General features: G+C 38.4%; 1 protein-coding gene across 12 annotated transcripts in view; it reads right to left on the bottom strand.

Annotated features, from left to right (window-relative positions):
- Positions 1–16827, bottom strand: part of CTNNA2 (catenin alpha 2) — a 1156618-nt gene that overhangs the window by 891468 nt on the left and 248323 nt on the right. The window lies entirely within an intron of this gene.

The following is a 16827-nucleotide window of genomic DNA, read 5'->3' as shown; positions in this document are numbered from 1 at the left end:
AGTGTCTTCCCCAGCACTCTCTTGGCTTTGGATTTGAATGGAAGCTCCTCAGGGGCCAAGCCACTTCTTGGATGGCTAATTAAACTCTAACATGGGACGAGACATATTCAGTATTCCTTCTTTCTCTCTCTTTTTCTTTAAAAAACTAGACAAAAGTTTATAGTTGAAAGAGGTATTAAAGATCATCCAGTTTGAAGGTACTATTCCTAATACTAGGAATTAAGAACAGATATAAAAGTAGTCTTGCTCAGAGTCACACAGCTTAATTAGTAATGGAGCCATCCTGCATCCCTTCTCTTGAGGAAAACAAACAAAAAAACCTCGGCATTCTCAGGAGATTTTAAAACCAAGAGGATCCACTTGTTACTTAGAGCTTTAGGCATAGAAAAGAGAAATATTAGTTGTCATAATCACATTTATATTTTAAAGGCCATATTTTAAATTTATTAGTTAATATTACAGATGACTGCAACAGTTTCAAAGGAAGCTCATAGAGAAATAGGTCAATATTTTTAATTATGAAATTTAAGAAATTACCAAAGCAGGAAGATCATAAAGCCCATAACTGGAAGCAAAACAATTAGTTTTTTCTCCTTTTCTGCCTACAACAAAAGATTACATTCTAATGAATGTAAATATTTAATACTTTTGACCTTTCATCTCTTAAATACTCTCACATGAATCTGCACAAGGAAAGTATAATATAATCATTATATGAAGCACCAAACTAGCTCATTTAGATGCAGTCTACATTTTAGGAACTTTTAAACAGGCAATGTTATTAAATATTTTATGCTTTACAAGGATAATCATAACTGGAGCTTAAATTTTATTCTATCCATGAGAACATAAAGGCTACTAAGAGAAATGGCATAAACACTGAAAAATACTTTATTTTTATAATATATCTATTTAGATAGCATTAAATCATTGTTAGCAATTCAAAGTAGATGACCAGATTGACTAAATATCACTAGCAAATCTGAACTAATCTTACAGATTTTAAAAGTTTATATATATACACACATATATATAATCTGAAATTATATATTTCAAATAAATCATATGGACAGTTCATTAGTCCTTATGATCATCCACACTGAAATGATGAGATATGTGAATCTAAAACAAAGTCTAACAGAAAACTGAAAAATTAACTTAATATATACTTAAAACACAGTGTTTCAGCTTATCTCCAAATTGAGTTTCATAAGGCAAAAATCATGACTTCAAATGCCATTGAAGGGAAGCGAACTTCGCCTGGTGGTTAGGGCATCTGTCTACCACATGGGAGGTCCGTGGTTCAAACCCTGGGCCTCCCTGACCCACGTGGAGCTGGCCTATGTGCAGTGCTGATGCGCGCAAGGAGTGCTGGGCCATGCAGGGGTGTCCCCACATAGGGGAGCCCCACGTGCAAGGAGTGCACCCCTGTAAGGAGAAGCACCCAGCGCGAAAGAAAGTGCAGCCTGCCCAGGAATGGCGCCGCACACATGGAGAGCTGACACAACAAGATGACGCAACAAAAGGAGACACAGATTCCCATGCCACTGACAACAATAGAAGTGGACAAAGAAGAACACACAGCAAAATGGACAAGAGAACAGACAACTGGGTTGGGGGGGTAGGGGGGAAGGGGAGAGAAATAAATAAAAATAAATCTTTGAAAAAAAATTCCATTGAATAGAGAATATCCATATTTTCAATTTAAAAATGATTCAAGTGTTCACAAATTCTTTCACTTTGGTATATAACTAATTTTAAAAATTATATCAACTAGATGTACTAGCATTTATATTTAACTACCAGGAATTCTGGCACAAACTGGTAACTTGCTTGCACCAGTTCACACAGGGGGTGTTAGCAGTGCTAAGCCTCCACTGTCCCCAAGAAGCATATATGGATAACCACAAGGGACTTCCTCTCGGGCACCTACATTGCCATAGCCTTCGCTTGGTAGGTCTAGGATTCTCTAAGATAAATACATCAGCCAAATGGCAACCTATTTCCAAAAGACAGTTCATGAACACTGGATAACATGGAGCTTTAGAAAAATCTCTAGATGCACTCTTATCTATATACAATTATTTCATATTCACAAAGAATCATTTATCAGCTATTATTCGTTTTCTCTTTTAGTTGGCTTTATAGAGAAAAAAGAGAGAATGTGTATAGTTTCTAGCTTGTATGTGGTCAGGGAAAGTTTATCTGGGAAAGTGGATTTAATTAACATTTACATAATGCTTACACTGTGTCATTCACTGTTTGAAGCTCCTTGCTTATATTAAATCCACACTATGACATAGGTACTATCATTATTTCCATTTTACAGATGATGAAATTGAGGTCTATGTGACAGTAAATGGCATGTCCAAGATCACATAGCTAGTAAATGATAGAGTCAGGTTTCCAACGTAGGTTAACTGGTTCCATTATCTGTGCTCTTAACAACTATGTCATATTCCCTTAAATGGATGGATTTTTTTATATATTTTGAAGATAAGTGGCAAAATTATTAATAACTTCTGGCTTTGGATATTAGGAATGAGGAGTTAGTCCTTCTTGAATTGGAAAAAAAGTGAGGAGAAATGGATTTAGGTTTTGGTGGAGGCAATATTGCACAGACAAGCTTATAGCTAAATGCCAAAAGTAGAAATTAGGAATCATTTGCATAGAATGAGATGACAGATGTAGGAGAAAAGAAAGTCCTAGAACACTAGGACAAACCAATATGCAGAAGTCCAAGAAGGTGAGGGACCAGAAAGAGGTCATCTGCACATGATGTTACAGAGAGGTCGAGTGAAGATAAAGACAGAGAATTCGCTAAATAGGACCAGTGGCTGAACCCCATGACTTGGACGAGAGCAGGTTTGGACGAGAGCAGGTTCCACGGAAAGGTGAGCCTGGAAACTGAAATGGTTGTGGATGAAACTGTGACCATTCACATGAAGCAGATGGAAAATAAACCGCATGGAAAATAGATTTGTGAGAGAGCACCTATAGTAAATGTTAAAGACCAATCTAGATGATGGTTTTACAGGTACAGATAACATTCTTTCAACTTTGCTGAATACTTGAACATTTTCATAATAAACCATGGAGAAAATACATGAGGAATATGCACATCACATTCAAGAGCATGGAGTGGGAGTAGAAAGGGAAGGAAATGCAGTCATAGAGGAGTAAAAGTGGCTTCTACTCCACTGGCAATGCTTTATTAATTAAGCAGAGGAGTCTGTATACTAATAATCTTATTATTTCTCATATCATTTTGTGCATATTATATTTCACAGTATAAAGGAACTAAGTGAATACAAGAATGAGTGTGGATTATTCTTTGTAAAGTTTTGTCTTAAAGAAGCAGAGAAATGGGACAGTTGAAGGGGGGTTGCAATCAGGCAAGGTTTCTATTTATTTTAATATGGAATATGATTTCATTTCATTATTTGGATTGTTCCGAGGAAGAGTAAGAAACCAATAATTCTATAGAGGGGCAAAAAGGTGTAGGAGAATGGAACCAAGACCCCAGTGAAGAGACTAGCCTTTGGAAGTGGCTCTTCATTGTTTTTTAAGGAGAAGATGGACAGAGCCAAGCTTTCTGACTCAGTTTAAACAGAGAAAATTCACAGACCCACCTCACCTTCCATAGTGGTCCTTTTCTCTCTATGTTAATTAGGAGTCCATTGTCATAAGATCATGACGTCTGCTTAGTCCACAAAGCTGAGGTGCATCTCCATAACTTATTCTAAGGTCTGGTTTTACCATTTTGCCTTTAAGTCTTTCCTGAAAAGGTCCTCAGAGACCTTTTATTAGCATACACTAAGCAAGATTCAAATGATTTGCCTTGCCCCATTTATTTTGTTTATGAAAAGCAGAGTCCCATCTAAAACATCTTCAGTCATCTCAATTTCAGAACTAATGAAGACTGCCTGGCTTGCATCAAGTTGCTGGCATATATCATAATTAGGGATGCATCAGCGAATCAGCTGCATATTGGACAAGCTTATCTTATTGTTATTCAAAATGCTTACATCTAATACATTTATGGATTGAACTACTTACAGTTTTAGCTTTTAGAGGGGAAATCCTTGGTAACTGGGTTTCCTTATTTTCTTGCAGTAATGAAGACTATTTTCCTTTATGTGTGTTTGGAATCAGATGCTTTGTTTAAAGAATCTTCCTTACAACGAGGTTAATTTCAAATGAAATCGTGGTGACTTGTGATTTAGTTATCTGTCTGAAAGCTCATTTTATATTTAAAATATGCCATTGCCATAAACTTGGCATGTGGAACTGATCTGTTAGAAAGTATAAGAGTTCAAGTTTGTTCCTGACTTGAAGGAAGTACAGTGACAGTGACGGTGACAAATTGGAGAAATGGCGTTGGGGATTTTAGAGCTTGCAGTGTCCAGGTGGGCTGCTAAATGCTTTGCACACATTCTGTCACTCGCTCTTCACAGAATCCTGAGAGTGTGTGGAACTCATGAACACACTCAGGGAGAGAGGATAAATAACTCCCCAACATCACAGAGCAAATGCACGATGAAAACTGCAGAGATGCAGCTTGAACCTGGGTCCACTGCAAAGCCATTTCCCAACCATCACGCTTCAGCTGCAGTGGGTCCCTCAGGGTGGCTAAGTGCACGGAATCCCTAGTCGCTCGCCACTTTGCCGGCTGGACTTGGAGTCTCTGATCTTGTTTTCCTTTCTTCTTTCCCAGGGATTTCTCTTTCCTTTGTCACTGTGCTTTGTATCTCCTTGTAAGCCTCTTTAAATATTTTCTGTGAAAGGCTTTACCCAGGCTGACAAGTTTGGACCTCAATAAAGGGTATTCAAGGAAACAGTCCTAAATGGGCTCTTCTAAACAAGATTTCTCATTTTAATTAAAGAGACATGTAAGTCACCACTCTTTGCAAATCACTTGAAGAATAAGAACACTTCAGCATCTACTCTTGTGTTGGCTCTTGCCATTTTTGTTAAGCACATCAGCAGAGGGGCTTGTTATTTCAGTTTTCCCATTGTGTGTTCAGCTCAATTAATAATGAATCAGAATTGCTTCATTAATTATGACAAACATTCCACGCAAATGTTGTGTTAGTCGGAGGGGAAAGGGGGGGGGGGGGGAAGGTTAATATATGGGAACTCTCTGTACCAGCCTCGAAACTAAAACCAAAACTTTCTTAAAGTAAAAAGATTATTAAAAAAAATAAACTGCTGCAGGATTAGGTGAATTTCTATGGGTATATTTTCAAGACAGCAGGGTAATTACCAAAGAGTGTGGTTGCTGGTTTGTATGGTAATTCTATGTTTAGCTTTATAAGAAATCGGCCAAACTGACCTACAAAGTGTCTGTACCATTTTGCAACCTCATCTGCAATGAAGGAGAATTCCCATTACTCCAAACTGTACACATTTGAACAGTCACTTTGGGGGATTTTAGCCATCCTAAAAGGTATATAGCAATACCTCATTGTTTAACTTGCATTTCACTAATGACAAATGACGTTGGACATCATATGCTTATTTGCCATCTGTAAATCTTCTCTGTAAGGTATCTGTTCATATTTTTTGCTTGCTTTTTTTAAATTTCCTGCCCCCCGTGGCTTTTTGAGTGCTGTCTGTTCTCTGTGTCCATTTGCTATGCCTTCTTCTTTGTCTGTATTTATTTTTATTTGTCCTCTCCCCCCTCCTTTGCGGCTTGTTTTTGCTGTCTGCTCTCTGTGTACATTCGCTACATGCTCTTCTGCATTGTTGCTTGTCTCTCTTTTTGCTGCATCACCTTGCTGACTCAACTCTCCATGGCGCTTGCAGGCCCAGTGGCACTCTGCGGCATGTGGGCGAGCCTGCCTTCACAAGGAGGCTCCAGGACGCGAACCCAGGGCCTCCCATGTGGTAGACGGGAGCCCAACTGATTGAGCCACAGCCGCTTCCCTTTTGCTTGCTTTTAATTGGCTTGTTTTATTATTATTGAATATTAAGAGTTCTCTGTATACAAGTCCTTTATCAGATATGTGATTTGCAAATATTTTCTCCCAGTCTGTGCCTTGTTTTTTAATTCCCTGAGCATTGTCTTTCACAGAATAAAAATTTAATACAGTTCAACATGTCAATTTTATCTTTCATGGACCATGCTTTTGATCGCTCCATTTTTAAACTGCACTTCTATATCCTGAAATCTTCTTCTCATTTATTACTATCTTACTTATTCATTGTCTGTCTCACCTCAGAACGTAATATTTATGTAGACAGGGAATTTTCTGTTCTCTTTATTCTGTATTCTCAGCACCCCAAATATTGCTTTGTGCATAGTAGATACTCAATAAATACTTGTTGAATGAGTCAGCTAATCTACATGGAGATCTTACAGATTCAGTGTTATCTTCTATAAAATAGGCATAACAACATTCAAGTCAAATGGCTAACAGGAAGAATTTCAGAGAATATATGCAAAGTCTGCTGCAGACGGAATCCCACACAGTAAATAAGAGCTATTGTTATTATTCTTGCTGAATGATTACTGCATGACCAAAGGTCAAGGTCTCCAAAAAAGAGGGGTTGTATGAAAGAATAATCTGCCATTATCTCCCAGTCTGTGGCACTAAGAGACACACACGCACACAATTCAGTGCAGATTTGATATACTCCTGGGTCCTCAACTGGTGTGACATCTGGCAGATAAATACATTTTATTTAACAAAACATACAACAGTTAAAACTAATATATATATTAATTTTATATTAAGACAAATCCTAAGATGTATGGCATTTTCACATTTGTGTATATGTTCATGCTATTCTCATATCAAGCTTCCTTTTATCATTGTATGTATTCCTAGGATTTTGTATTTTTTTTTTCAAACTTCTGATATTACAGCTTCTGACAATTCCTGATAGCATCCTCTTCAACTGAAAATAAACCTCAACTATTTAAATATGGCATGTTAAGAGATATAATAAAGTTAGACTAGTGCTGGTTCTCAAATGCTGAATGCATAAAATCTCTTGGGGGTGCTATCTAAAAATGCAGGTTCCCAGCACCACTGAATCCAGAATGGAAGCTAGACCAAGGAGACTGAACTAGTTCCTTCTCCCATCCTCCCAATCAGGTGATTCTACACCAAGTGGTCTGTCAGCTTCACTTGAGAAACAATTATAAAGAGAAAATCCTATGGGGAAGGGGAAAGGGCTCAAGTACAGTCCAAGATGGAGAAGACATCAATCTTCCAACTTCAGTGTCTGCCCTTGCTTAATCTGGTAAATGTGTGCTTAAATGTATCACTTGTATAATATCATTAAAGAGATAATGGATCTATACTTACCCAAGACTAGGCTCAAAGAAATGAGACCCAGAGGGAAACACATTATCTGCCCCACTCATACCTAAGGTCTGCCTCCCAAATTCCCATTGCCTGTCCAAGAATTTGCTTCTTCCCTGTTGGTGCTCACCTTCAGTGGAAATGAGCTCCCCACTCACACAGGAGTAAAAGCTCACCCTGTAGCCTTCTGGACCCCATGCTCAAACACAGGAGCATACCATCCATGCACAGATACCCAGGTGGCAGCAGAGGATTAACCTGCTACACAGAAAAGGACGTCCCACAGCTCTGGAAGATCCAAGCATTCTGACCATGCACAACAGAGCCATAAAGCAAGGAATGCTTGAGAGAAGTGACAGGTGGAGAAGAAGCAGAACTCCCTCCACAGCCCCAGCTCTCTTGCTTAGAGAGGCTGACCTCTGGTGGAAAGCCCTCCAGGTGAGAGAACAAACCCCTGTCCATTTCTAATTCATGATGCTTTCGCTATTATAGAGCAGCCAGAAGAGGGAGCAGGACTGTGTGACAGTGGGAGCTTCCTGGCCAGGAAAGTGGCTTTTAGACCAAACCTTAGCTGGGGAGCTCACACATCAGTGTCCCATGCACGAACACCACACCACCAGAGGAAGGGAAGGAAAGCGTCCCTGGCCATCCTGGAGGCAAACATGAAAGGTATAAGCAGGGAGCAGTGTGGCCATCTCCTTGAGTTAGGAAATGGTTCCATGAAGAAGCCACCTTCTTCCTTGCACCCCCTTGTCACCATACTCCATGTGATTCCCTTAATATTGGGGAAAGGCCAGGTACATCTCCAACTATTCCCTGGCCCGATTCATCATGGTGGCAGTGTAATGCCTTGCTTGTTTTGTTTTGCCATTGCCCAGACAGGGAATGAGCAATCAGGGAATGCTGCTATTGATTAAAGTTTGGGAAGCCAAGACACTACTCCATGACTTGAGAGTATGTGAAAATATAATGGGATGGGAGAAAAGCTTTAAAGATGCACTCTAATTCTGTGAATAGATTCAACTGCTGGGTAGCATCATTAAATACATCTGGTTATTGGGCAAACATGAAGAATAGTGCCTACTCTTCAAAGCACAGATTTTGGATCTACTTCAAGTCTAAGAAGATTCACAAAAGACAGTATGTGAGCATCACATTGCTAGTAGATGCTGTTACACACCAAATAAGTGAGCTTAATTTAAAAATCTTAAATAATTAAGTCCATTTTAAATTGACCTTTCTGCTAATCCAAGAAGGAATAAGACTCGGCAGTACTTAATAAATAAAATCCCTTAAAATCATACGGGAGGCATATGCAGATGTTAGTAACAGAAAAAATATATAAAATATGTTCAACAGTACTTGTATAGCAGATTCCCATGGTATATTAAACCATCTCCTATTTGTCGAAAATAACGGTGATCATCTCACATCAATTACTTTGACTCACGTCTTCTTTAAAACATTTTTGGATACATCTCTCCTCCCTACCTGTTTTTGAGAAAAAGAAATGTTATTTCTGCATTACCATGTGCAACCACCCTGAGACTTTCCCCTGGTATCTTCGACTGTTCTCACTGGTTACTACCCTTCTTTATATATGCTCTGATGTGCTTGATGTGGGCTGAAAAAAATTAAACAAACAAGCAAACAAACAAGCAAATTCTTTGTTCATCCTGAATCACTTTCTCTGATTAGCTTTTCTCTACTTTCACTCTATGGCAATCTTCTGAATCATGCATTAAGTGCTTACTATGTGCAAGCATCGTCACAAGCTCAAGGGATACATAACACATGGTCCCTCGTTTGAGAACCAGATTCAATAAATACGTGCATTGTATAGTACAATGATGACCAATGGAAGATATGGTTAACTTTCCAATATACAACCATTAATTCACCAGCTACTCTGTTCTTTCAGCACCTATTTCTCTTTTTTATTACTTCTATTTGAGAAGTTGTGAGTTTATGGAACAATCATACATAAAATAACAGGATCCATATGACAGCCAGGCCCTGAGCCTCAGCAGACTAACAACTCCTGCCCTCTGGTTTATTGGACTTACCCTGGCCAGCCGACAGGGAGGTGAAGATGAACCACCATACCAGGGAGCCAAGAGTGCCTACAACTGCAAGCAGGAGAATTGCATCCATCATCCATGTGGAATTTAAGCCCCCTCTTGATGTAGAGGGGGACTAAACCACCCCAGGGTCCACAGAATGGAGGAATAGAGTATGGATTAGAGTGGACTTACTGGTGTTCTGCTGGGGAACTATAGTGATTAGTAAGGGAAGAAATTGTAATATTGATGTGGAGAAAGTGGCCACAGTAGCTGCTGATGGTAGGGAGAGGGAAGAAGAGATATGATGTGGGCACATTTTCAGGATTTGGAGTAGTCCTTGGTGGTGCTGCAAGGACAGATGCTGGACACTGTGTGTCCTGCCATGGCCCACTGGGTGGACTGGGGAAGAGTGTAAACTACAATGTGGACCACTGTCCATGTGGTGCAGCAGTGCTCCAAAATGTATTCACCAGGTGCAGTGAATGTGCTATGATGATGGAAGAGGTTGTTGATGTGGGAGGAGTGGGGTAAGGCGGTTAGGGGTATATGGGGAGCTCATATTTTTTTAATGTAACATTTAAAATAAAATAAAGAAGAAGAAAAAATACAGGATTCTTGTATACCACCCTATTATCAACACCTTGCTTTGGTGTGGTACATTTGTTACATTTAACGAAAGCACATTTCATAATTATACTATTAACTATTGTCCTTGGCTTAAGTTAGGGTTCACTGCTTGGGTTGTGCAGTTCCATGGACTTTAAAAAATATATATTCTATTTCTTCCTTTAACTTAGCTATTATCCTTGTCATTTCCTTAAAACGCAGTTTTGAATATAATTAATTATGCCCTTCTAGCAAAATCCAATGGTGTTTTCTCATTATTCATCTTCAGTGATCTGAAAAGTATTTGACATGATTGAAATAACATTCTATGGTGTTGACTGATCACTGTCTGCTATGCAAAATATCCTATTCCCTTGGATTTCAGGATTCGGTACTTTGTTCCCTGATAGTCTTTCAGGGCACACTTTCTCTCTTTATTTCCATTCCATTTTATAATACTAATTCAGTCTTCCTTCCAAAACTAAGGCCATATTCCTCTACTCTTCTCTATTGGCAAGTACTCAAAGAAAGCTCTGTCTCTGAAAGCTTCATTTATCATCTCCACTGACTTCTAAATTCCTCCATCTCCCCAAAGCTTCATTCCCTGAGCATTAACCATCTGGTAGGCAGTTCTCCTCGTTCATCAATGCTTAAAAACAAACTGTTCCCCTACTTCCTGCCCCAGTTGCCCTTAAGATTTCCCAATTAAGTTGCCTAGAGAGAAAAACTTAGAATAAATGTTAACTCTTGCCTTTTCCTTTCAATAAGTTGAAAAACCTCTTCTAAACTTTTTGCAGTTTGTTGTTTTTGTTCACATCACCACCAACCCAATCCTGGACCCTGAAGGTGTTTTCTTTTGTTTCCCACACAATATCACAATTTAGCCACCTATCTAGGACCAGTCTTTCCATGGTTCGGTCAGCTTTTTACTAAGTTGCCAAATTAATCTTTCTAAAATATCACTTAAATGGATAGTGTGTTGGTTGAATTATGTATACCACCAACACAAGATTTTAATCTTAATCCATGTCCCTAGAGGCATGCACCAGTTGAGACATTGTAAAGATATTATTCTTAATTAAAGTGTGACCAACTGAATAAAGTAGGCCTTAATCCAGATTACTGGAGGCCTTTTAAAGAGAACACCAAAGTCAGAAAACTTAGAAGGCAGAGGACAGAGCCATGTGATAGAGGCAGAAATTCAAGCCAAGGTAACCCAAGGATTGCCAGCAGCCAGCACCATAGTACACAGATTTTTTGGAGAAAGCAAGCTGAACTGATGTCTTTGATTTTGGACCTCTTATAGTCTCTAAACCATGAACCAATAAATTTCTGTTGTTTAAGCAAATCCATTGTGTGTTGTGTGGTATGTGAAATAGCAGCCAGGTAAACTAAGACAGGTAAGAACCAGACAACGAGTTTGTTTTCTTCTTCTCTCTCTTTCTCTCTCCTTTTCCTTCTCCCTCTCCCTGCCCCTACCCCCCTTGTCCACAATGAGCCTAGTTCCATACTTTTTCCAACCTGGAGTCGTTACCTCATTTTTCATTTTTCTCACTATGCCCCAATATACAACTTCTGCACAAATTGGGACATCACCTTTCATCTCTCAATGATCAACATTATCAACATCATTTTACCTCTTTGCTTTTAAAAATCTGGTAACTTAAACCTGAAATGCTTACTCTACTATTCTTCCCAAATTTGTAATCAATGCTCAACCTAAGCATCACCACCTTTTATTACTTCCAGCTATAGATCTTTATTTTCCCACAACTGCTTTAGTACTTAACAGTCCTACAGAGTTAGGTCCCTAGAATATACCTGAATACATATGCACTGAGTGCCCACAGAATGTCAGACTTGATAACACATCATTTAGCATAGGGAATATCTACCCATAACATTTGATATAGAATACCAGATTGTTTCTCCTCTATCAATCTCCCTACCTTGAAGTCCATAAGTCTTACAAAATTACCGACTACCATCAACTGCCTAGTATGAAACACTAGCTGATTAAAGGGATTGATGAATTGTCTAACTAGCTCTAATGAAGAAGTGGATTAGTCCACATCTCAAACTGGCTGCACCATGGGATCACCTAGGGAACATCTTGATGCCTGAGAAATACCCTAGAGCCTGTTTTAACTGATAAGTGGTAAAGCTTGGACAGCAAAGTTTACAAAGCATCCCACATGGCTGTAATGTCTACTAAAATTGGAGAAAACCTTGTTTATTACTTCATCATCCAGAAATAATTCTCAGGGCAGATCTTGATGCTAAACATCAGAAGTGTTGGCCTTCTTCCTTCTCAAGCTTTCATTAGCCCAGAGCTTCCGAAGGCAGGATGTGAATAAGTCCCTTTGCACTCATCATGTTCAAGGATTCTGTCCATACATGGCTCACTGGCAGCACAACATCACCCTGGCTTCCCGAAACCAATTACATCTACCAACCCTCAGCCAAAATGGGCTAATAAATCTTCTTCAAGAAGACTTCTAGGTGGTGATTCAGCTCCCAGCATTCTGCCTAGAAGGGCCCAGAACTGTTTATTAATAACAAAGGGGGAAGGCTCTTACCACAGATACTTCAGATTGATTTAATAAATTATAACTCAAAAATTACACCAGTATCTATGTAGCATTTAAGTTGTTTTTCATCCTTTGTGATCTCATTTAGTAATTCAGTGCAATGAGGCAAGCCCAACAATTATTGTCTGCAATTGAAAGATGGGGACACTGAGACTGAAAGTGATTAAGTGATTTAACTTAATCATCTACATAGCAGCCAAGGTAAAATAGAAATCAGATCTCCTAACCAAGCTTCTATCTTCAGCTCACTTCACAAGTAAGCCTCCTTCCTGAATAGCATCTACCACATGCTAGAGCACCATGCTAAGGGTGCCTTAGAGTAGAAAGAAATACATATGCACCAGTGTTCCTATCCTGATGAAATTCAAATTTAAATTAAGAGATAATATACATAAATGAAACCATCGTCGCTAGGATAAAACAAACGTGTGTGCACCACACACATACATCCCATCTGACCAAATACCTTATTTTTAGCTAATCCTAAAATATCAGGGTTCTGTGTTTTGAGTACAATATTTTCTTCTTTACGTGCATTTAATAATTTATTTTTGTTACTTGTTTTACTATTAAGTGCTATCATAAGCCTACTCAAATACTTTTTTTTTTGCAGGCTAAAACTTAGAAATACAGGAAAGTCTTCTATTGGAGTATTCTAGGGTAAAAATAAAGTCTCACTCATTCTGTAAACTTTTTAAAATCTGGGATAGAGTTTAGGCCTGAAAGATATAATGTATTTTTAAAAATTATACAAACAATTCAAATAACTAAAAGTTTAACCATATGAGGCAAAATAACACAGTTAAATAGATAAGTTTGCTTATAATTATGCAAGATTACAGTAATTATGATAACAAATGTAGTGAAACTTCAAAGAACAAAAATAAACTCTTCAGAAAATGGAGATTTACAATATTAAAACTGCTGGCATTTACACCTGCTAAAAATGGAAAAAGTATAACACTTTTCATCATTTGATTAAAAATAAAAAGTGGGAAGTGGACTTGGCCCAATGGATAGGGCATCCACCTACCACATGGGAGGTCCGAGGTTCAAACCCCGGGCCCCCTTGACCCGTGTGGAGCTGGCCTGTGCGCAGTGCTGATGCATGCAAGGAGTGCCCTGTCACACAGGGGTGTCCCCCGTGTAGGGGAGCCCCACGCAGAAGGAGTGCACCCCGTAAGGAGAGCCACCCAGCGCGGAAAAAAAGTGCAGCCTGCCCAAGAATGGCGCCACACCCACAGAGAGCTGACATAACAAGATGATGCAACAAAAAAAAAACCACAGATTCCTGATGCTGTTGATAAGGATAGAAGCAGTCACAGAAGAATACACAGCGAATGGACACAGAGAGCAGACAACTGGGAGGTGGGGGAGAGAAATAAATAAATAAATAAATCTTTTAAAAAAATAAATAAATAAAAAATAAAAAATTAAAAAAAATAAAAAGCAACTCAATAGTAAAAGATCACCCCATAATATATTTTATTTCCCAACCAGATATCATTTAATAAGACAGCCCTCTAATGGATGATGGAGGAGCTTTCAAGGAAGCTAATATTTCCAAATGTCAGTGTTTTCATAATTTCTGAATATCATCTTTCATATTAGAAAAAAGATTACTATTTTCTAGAAGGAAGGCACTATATTCTAAGGTTTCTAAGTCTAAGTAATCTCTGCTTTACCTCACCCATGCTCCTCCCAAGCTCCTTTCTTCTCACCTCTCTCCAAAAATCAACTCATTTATGAATAAAATCGAGAAAATGAGCAAATGGGAAAATTGGGTAAAGACAGACAGATTAGGCAGAGTTCACAGTAAAGAGCTGAACCACAGAAGGGGAAGAAGAGATGAGAGAGTTGGAATTAGGGGCAGAGGGCTTCGTTTTCAGCAAGGAGAAGCACTTCTCATTCCTGATGAGCATCTCAAGTGTACGGGACATGTTTGAGAGAAACATGGAAGAGCACTGTAAAGGCTGTTGGCACTAAAAGTTTTACTTTGTGTACTGTGCGATGTTTCCATGAATTCGACACTGTCAGAAAAAAGGACCATGTGGCAATTAAGCTTTATACAGGCTACACACAGGCATCATTTCAGAAGCATAATTTTTCTGTAATAAGAAATGGATAACAGAGAGGAATTTAAAAATATTCTCTCGAAAAACCACCACTCTAAGCTGTTCTAAATTAGCATAATCAAATCCCTTATTCTAAAGCTCCTAGGACAGACCAGCAATGAATTACGTTGGTTATGACATCAAATCCAAAAACATAATTACATTTACTATACACCTTAGATTTTTTGGAAGTAGAGTAAACTTTAACATTCACTTAAACTCTGAATTTTCTGTTTCAACAATACAACTAAAAAAGAATGCAATCTGAACACAGGACAAAGTGTTACCTGTATGAAAACTATGCTAAAGTTTCCTAGATTGAATCATTTCAGTTATCATTTTGTTGTCTTTGCTTTTACATAGAAGCAGTGTACATGAGCCAATAAGCCAATAAGATGCAAATGAATCTATCAGAAAGTAAGCTCCTGATACGGCCCACTGGAGAATAACTTTTCCTCTCATGTAGATGATTAAGGACATGAAATTTTATTTAAGAATCTTTAAGAAAAGCAAAATATTAATTTCTAGAGAATGGGTAAAAACTAACTTGCAAGGTAAAAGAAAGGGAACCAAAAAATGTTAAGAAAACCAAATGGGGAAAATATCATCATAAATTACAAATGCTTTTGGGAAGGGTCCTAGTGTCCAGCCAATCAAAACACTATCCACCATGGATGAGCTCACTGTCTTGTTTGTGGCGGTAGTTTCACAAATGCATACATTTCTCAAAAATGATCAAAGCGTACACTTTATTATGTGTAATCTCTTCTGTGTCAATTCAACCTTTAAAAAACAAGCAACCATGCAGGCTACAGATGTATGAAAACAAAGAAATGCTCATCTGCAATTCTGAAGGAAAACCAGTTTTCAAAAGTATATGAAAACTTGGGAGGATTCATGTTGTCAAAATACATACACAAATGTACTCCCACCACTTGATGCAATTTTACCATTGGGTGAATATAGGAAATTCTACACTGTAATGTAAAGTAACTATTTCAATTAGCTTAAAAGAGACAAAATTAGCTGTTAGAGAGAAAAGATGGGAGAAGAAGATGGAGCATGAAGAATGGTGGATGTTGGTATTTCCAGGGACTAATTGTCCGGTTGTGAACTGAAGAAGTGATAGGCATGCAAGAAGAAAGGGGATAGAACTTCCATTCACCCCTTCATTCATTCAACAAATATTTATTGAAGTGTTAAGGGCTAGCCATTAGAAATCAATGATCAGCAGGAGAAATGGTTCTGGTCTCTTTTGACTTAAAATGTGGCAGGGAAGGAAGTTATAAATCAAGCCACTTCATAAATATTTAGTTATCTTGTACATAGTGACAAGGAAAAGAGTCAAAAATATAAGACAGAAGTGTCAGTGACATTTCCTTGGGAGGTTGTTCTTTGAGCTGGGAGGTGAGGAGTGAGTCACGCTTCATTCTATGAAAGGCATAGCATGTGCAAAGGTCCTGGGGCAGGAACAACATGCCTGCTTTTGACAAGCTGAGATAGGAAGTCGCCCTATCTAAATTCTCTGGAGCTTTATGAAATCCATTGTATGTGGAAAGAGAGGCAAATAATCTGCAAACTAGATAGATAAATGTGGCCTCCACGGAGTGAAGAGATTCAGAAGGGAGGTCAAATTGGGGAGTAGGTGTCTTCATTCTGATTCTGTGGTGCCTTTGAACATTTAACTAAAGTTGCTAATTAGCATTAGATAGCTGGTAGATTGGTAGGTAGATAGAAAGATAGGTGATGGAACGATAAATAAGAGAGAGAGAATTGTGAGGAAAGCTGTGAGCTGATATTATAAATTTTGGGTATCAAACAAAGCAACAAATATTTCATTATACCACTTTATATTCTTCTCCTCTCTTCGTCCTTAAATCCTACAAGTAAGAGGTCATCCCATCTTACCTTCCCTAAAGCCTGAGTTTGACACAAGAGTCAGATTTCATCTATCAAAGGAAAACAACTTGAAGACTTTTAAAGGAACAGCAGACATAGAATGTTTGTAGCTGTGCTGCACTGCCACAACAAAATTACTTCTACACGAACCCACTTGCAGCAAACATTAAAAATGGCGACTGTAGACAGGAAAAATAAGACTTCTTCTCTGAGGAGCTATGCACTGATTCTGGAACAAAAT

This window comes from Dasypus novemcinctus, chromosome 17 (assembly GCF_030445035.2).
Source record: "Dasypus novemcinctus isolate mDasNov1 chromosome 17, mDasNov1.1.hap2, whole genome shotgun sequence".
NCBI lineage: Eukaryota > Metazoa > Chordata > Mammalia > Cingulata > Dasypodidae > Dasypus > Dasypus novemcinctus.
This window is presented reverse-complemented; position numbering and strand designations above follow the sequence as displayed.